This window comes from Petaurus breviceps, unplaced genomic scaffold (genome assembly GCF_028583685.1).
Source record: "Petaurus breviceps papuanus isolate PSGF00001 unplaced genomic scaffold, PetGlider_PUasm1.0 79, whole genome shotgun sequence".
Classification (NCBI taxonomy): domain Eukaryota; kingdom Metazoa; phylum Chordata; class Mammalia; order Diprotodontia; family Petauridae; genus Petaurus; species Petaurus breviceps.
Window position 1 is genome coordinate 9754795 of NW_027186523.1, and position 6446 is coordinate 9761240.

Genomic DNA, 6446 nt, shown 5'->3' on the forward strand with positions numbered 1-6446 from the left:
AAGAACAAGAAATGCTGTGAGCAAAAGTACTGAGGCAAAGAAAGTATAGTATGTATTGAGGAATGGTAAGTAATCTAATTTGGCTGGAGCTTAAGATACCTGAAAGGTTTTAGTAGTGTGAGATAAAGCTGAAAACGCATGTTAGAGGGTTTTGAATGCTAGTCCAAAAAGATTTGGACTTTATTTAGCAGACAAGGAGAACCATGAAAGGTTTTCTGACAGAGAAATGATGTAATAAAATTATGAATTATGAAAATTAAAAATTTTTAAAAATTCTGAATTTAACAAGCACTGAAAAAACATTTTCTTATAAAGAATAGAACAGAAAAAGAGGATTATATGTGAAAATGCAAATCTCTATTATGAACAGCTTGAGTTTTACAAAAGTATGTAATAAATTTAATATGTTAGTTTAAAGATGTCCTGCTTCTCTGGTCAATTAGAAAGATTAACCTGGCAGCAGTGTAGCTCCCTGTTGCCTCTTGGATAAAGTACAGACTCTTCTCTTTAGCATTTAAAGCCCTTAACAGTCTGGCTCCAGTCTATCTTTGTGGAATTATTTCACATTATTTCCTATTTTATATTCTGCATTCCAGTTAAAATGGTCACTTTCTTATTGCCTTGCTTCCATCTCACCTCACCCTCTCCATGACTTCGAATAGGTTCTCCCTTATGTCTAAAATGTACTACATCCTTGCTTCCAATCCTCTTAGAATTTCTAGTTTCCTTTAAGGCTCAGCTGAAGGACTGTCTTCTACCAGAAAGCTTTCCTTTAATCTCCTACCTGTTGTTTGTCCCCCTCCCCACCATGCCAAAAAAGTTTGCATTTACTTTGTCGATACTTGTATTTATGTATCTGTGTATATGTCATCCACTCACCTCTGACCCAGTAGAATCTAAACTTCTTAGGGGGTGAAACTGTTCCATGTTTCTCTTTGTATTCCCAGATCCTAGGAGTGTGCCTTTCACGTAGTAGATGTTTTTGAATTAATGGATCTGTAATTCCTTGAAGGCTGGGACCTTTTTCAATTCTGTTTTTGTATCCCCAGTGCCTAATGCATAGTAGGTTTTTTAGAAATACTTGTTGACTAGAATTGGATTGGAAATGAGAGAAAACAGTTAGGAGGCTATTTCACTGGTCCTTTGAAAGGACATAACGACTCGTACTGAGGTGGTGGTGGTGGTAAGAATAGAAAGGAAGGGACGTTCAAGAGATACTGAGATGACAGGCTCAGCAAGGACTTGATGATTAGATATGAGGGAGAGGAAGAGGGAGGGGTCAAAGATGACTTAATGGTAGTAAGAATGGATGAAGGGGATGGGGTACCATTAACAGGAAGAGGGAAGTCTGGAAGAATAAGAACAGGTTTTCAGTTTAGCCAGACATGCAGGGAGAGATGCTCAGTAGGCTATCGAAGATATGAATCTGGGGCATAAGTAGAAGACCCTAAGGTTTAGTGGTATAGATTTAAGAGCCAGCCACAAAGAGATAATAGTTGTTGCATGTGAAAGTAGAAGAGATCAGTAAAAGGGAATTGGTAAAGAATTTCTGTTTAAAAAAAATAAATAGGAGGAAGATGAGGAAAAGGAAGAAGAGGAGGAAAAGGAAGAGAAAGAGGAGGGAAACCTGATTTGTTAGGAGGTTAGAGGGTGGAAAAATGACAGAAAAAATTAAAGAAGGACCATTGAATTCATGGAGATAATAGACATGAGGTTCTTTTCAAACAGAAGGGAGTGAGATCCTCTGTGGAAGAAACGATTTCTTGTCTTCCAAGGAATAATAATGTGGATCTTCTAGTTTTTTAGGGTGAGAGATCCTCCAGTAAGGGTCAGAGGAAGAAGAGACAAGTAGTTGTGGTTGGTACCCCTGCTGAGAGGTACTGAGGTCCTTATCTGTCAACTTGACCTTAATAATGTAGAAATCTTCTATCTTGTCTTCATAGGGTATGTATCCACTGCAGAGAAGTTTAACTGACAAGTAAATTGCTAACAAAAGAATACCAAAAGAATCTACGAAGAATCTCAACTGAGAAGCACTTTTCTACACACTTAAAATTTGTATTATTTTTACTTAACTTTTATTTTTTTTGCCTTTCCTATTGAAAGAAAAAGAAAAAAAAACTTATAATAAATATATCTAGTAAAGTTAAACAGATTCTTTGATACCACACAAAATATGGCTCTATAAATATTTTGGTGCATATGGAATCTTTCTTTTTTGTCAGTGACTTCCTTGAGGTATATGCCTATTAGTAGAATCTTCCAGGTCAAAGGGCATGGACATTTTAGTCACTTTATTTTCATAATTCCAAATTGCCATTCATAATGGCTATACTAATTTACAGCTTAGCCAACTATGCATTGTACCTGTCTTTACACAATGCTTCCAACACTGATTATTTTTACCTGGAATCTTTGAAGTAGAACTGAGGGGAAATTTTGGTGGAATTTGTGACAGATAATGGAGGAAATCGGGGAGCTGTTTAATATGCACTGTAGGTTAAAGGAAGTCATTTCTTTCTTTTTTCTTTTTGGAGGGGGGAAGGCAGGGCAATTGGGGTTAAGTGATTTGCCCAAGGTCACACAGCTACTACCCGTGTTTCCCCGATAATAAGACCTACCCCGAAAATAAGCCCTCCCCTTACTGTGTAAGATTCCTCTAAAATAAGCCCTCCCCCGAAAATAAGCCCTATTGAGATTGCTACTGTAGTGAAGGTGATCCCCTGTGCTACACGCTACATTACGGTACCCTCTGTATTGCCAGTCCCCCCCCCCCACCCCCACGGTGAAATGCACGCCGCGCTCCGAGCTGCATCCAATCAGAGCTGCAGCAGTGAGCGCGTCATCCTATTCTTTATTGAATTCATTATTGAATAAAAGTACATTTTTTTGTTCACATTTACCTGTTTATTAAAATTGCTGTCAATGTTCATTAAAATAAGCCCTCCCCTGAAAATAAGCCCTCTGGTGTTTTTCTGTCCAAAAAAATAATAAGACAGTGTCTTATTATCGGGGAAACACGGTAAGTATTAAGTGTCTGAGGTCAAATTTGAACTCAGGTTCTCCTGACTGCAGGGTTGGTGCTGTATTCACTGCGCCACCTAGCTGTTCCCAGGAAGTTATACTTCAAATAGTTCAGTGAAAGGACAGGTAGAATGCCATGAATTAAAAATTTGTGTAGGAAGTCAATATAAAAAGCATGGTATGCCCCAAGGGGAAAAAATATCCAAAGAAACAAAGAGAAACAGTTACAATGAGGAGAAAGAGGACTTAGATTTAAAAGAGATATAATACAAAATATGGAAACCAGGTCAGGTAATGAAAGGTGAATGTTAAAAAGCACACAGCATGGTTCTTTTGGAATAGTGTCATAACTACCTCAGAATGAACTAACATTGGTGAGGAATATTAAAAACAATAAAAAGATACATTGACAAAGCTATTGTCAGACAAAAAGGACTAAAGAAGTAATAAAACTACTTCTAGGGATATATAGGACAGCCTCTCTTCCTCTCAAAGTATCTTGGAATATTTTGAGGTTATTATCTGTATAAATATTGTTTCCCTTCCACCCCAACTTCCCAGCAGAAGGCATGTTCCTTTATGTCAAGGGACTGTTTCATTTTTGTCTTTTGTACCTCTTGCCTTGCCTTTGGATCCATAGTGCCTTGTATCTAGTAGGTGATTAATAATTTGTTGAACTGAATAATGGATCATAGGGCAAAGGTACAACTGTTCAATTCATATTTAATTTCTGTCTTCTTTGTAAAGAAGAATCATGTTTGGATTATAAAGGTCAGAGTAAAAATGCTAACTAAGGGTGTTGAAACCAAAGATAAGTAGGGAGATGGTAAAATCACGCCTAACTTACTTTGATGAGTTCCAAGTCACAAAACATAGATGAACTGAATCCCTTCTGAAGGCTTTTGAAAGAACAAGCTATTGTAATTGCAACTGAAAGATCATGGGCAGACAACAGGAGAGGTATTATGAACTTGGAAAAATGGCAAATGCTTCCTCCATTTTCCAAAAAAGGGAAGAACATAATTAATGAACCATAGGCCAATGAACTTAATTTCAGTTACTGGTCAAATTCTAGCATATTAATAAAGGGGTTGTTAATGAATATCCTGGAAAGGAAATGGTAATCACAAAGGGTCAGAATGACTCCATCAAGAATGAGTCATGCCAAACTAATCTCATTTCCTTTTCTGACAGTGTTACTAGGCCAGTGGATCAAGGGAATGTAGTGGATATAGTTCACTTACATTTATTAGCAAAACTAGCATTTTACAATCACAAAATCTGAGAGCCTTGTAGTGAAATCCTCTTTGACAAATCTTTTCATACCATTCTTGGTATATGATGAAAGTTGTGGGCTAGGTGATAGTACCATTAGATGGATTCTGATCTGGCAGGATGGTCAGACTAAACCAGGGGTGACGAACCTGTGGCCTCGAGGCCACATGTGGCCTTCTAGGTCCTCAGGTGTAGCCCTTTGACTGAATCCAAACTTCACAGAACAATTTTCCTTAATAAAAGGGTATGTTCTGTAAAACTTGGACTCAGTCCAAAGGCCACACCTGAGGACCTAGAAGGCCACATGTGGCCTTGAGGCTGCAGGTTCCCCATCCCTGGACTAAACTTTCTAAAGATGCTACTGGAAGTAAGTAGTATTACAAATGGAAACACACTCAGGACTTTGTGCAAAGGCAGGTCAATATTTCCTGCTTCCTAATGGTGGCTCCACTGCCATTTTTGTTCATAGCTACTCATTGGGTAGGATATTTAATACAATGGTATTTTAAGTAATTGTTATATGCTATATACTAGGCACATGAAGGCGAAAAATGATATACTTTCTGCTTGTTAAGTGCTTATGTTATCCTTTGGGGGCATAGGATGGGATAACAAATGTATATACAAATAAATACAAACATACATAAATAAACATATATGCAAATAAATACAAATATGGGTATAATTTAGGGAGGCAGAGAAGTAGAACAATAGGGAGTGGAATCAGGGAAGGCTGAATGGATGAGGGGACACCTGAACTGAGGCTTGAAGGAAGATATGAATTCTGAGACATGGTGTTGAGGAGGCATGGGGAATAGCTTGTGTGAATGCACCAAAGTGAGAGAGGGAACACCAAATGCAGGAAAAGCTGCTTCTCTAACTTTTATTATTTTATTATTATTTATTCTTTCATTTCTTTCATTTATTATTATTTTATTATTAATTTGGCTATTGTGGGTGGAGCACTAGACTTAGAGACAAAAAAAAAAACATGAGTTCAAATCCTTCTTTAGATGCTTACAAGCTTTGTGATCCTGGGCAAGTCAGTTAACTGCTCTCAGTTTTCAGTTTCTAATAGCACCCAAGTCACAGGGTTGATGAAAGCATCCTATAAGATAACATGTGTGTAGGAAGTTCCTTTGTGTAGGAAGTCAGTACTTCTTTGTAAGTCTTAAAACATGACAGAAGAGTTCATTATTACTGTTAGTATTATTACTATTACATAGAATGTGTGAAGAAGAGTAATGTGAAATTAGGCTGCAAAGATCAGTCAGGACAAGATAATAAAGGGTATTGATTTCAGGGCTGAGGAGTCTATATTTCAGCCTTAAGGTGAGAGGGAGCTACTAGCTTTTGAGCAGGGCAGAGACACAGTCAGGTCTGTGCCTCAGGAAGATTACTTTAGTCACTAAGTCAAAGATGGATCGGAGACAGGGAGAAGTCAGAAACAGGGAAAGAAATTAGGAGGCTATATTCACTTAACTCATTTATTCATACCTCCCTTATATTTCTCAGGCACAACTCTAGGTGCTGGTGTTACAAAGGCAGTAACAAATACTACCTGCCCTAAAGGAACTTATGTCAATGAGAATGTACAAAAGATATACAAATTATATGCCCCGTTCTTTCTGGATAGCATGTCACGGGCAACTTCTCATGATAGGCTTCGTGTAGGAGGCAACACTTGAGATGGTAACTTGGTAATCTTAATTTATAGCTTCAGGATGGAGTCTTAAGTAGACAATCATAACAGATGACAATTTGAACAGAAAATGTTAAATATTAAAACATGGATGTTTTTATAAATTTTTCATGTACATAATTTTATCCTATCTCATTCAACAAGCATTTATTAAGTATCTACTATTTGCCCTGCACTGAGTTATTTCAGACGAGAGGTAATAGGGGATCAAATTATGATTGTAGCAGTGTGAGTATAGTATAGACATGTGTGAAGTATTGTAAAAGAATAATCCACAAGATTTTCTCCTTCTTTGTCATGGAAAGGGAGTTAGAGAATGAGAAGAGTCATGGATGATTCCAAAGTTATAAATTTGAGTGACAAAGAGCATTCTGGTGACCTCAGCATAAATTTGGAAGTTTGAGGTGGCTCTACAGGAGAAGATTATAAAATCTATTTTGGACAT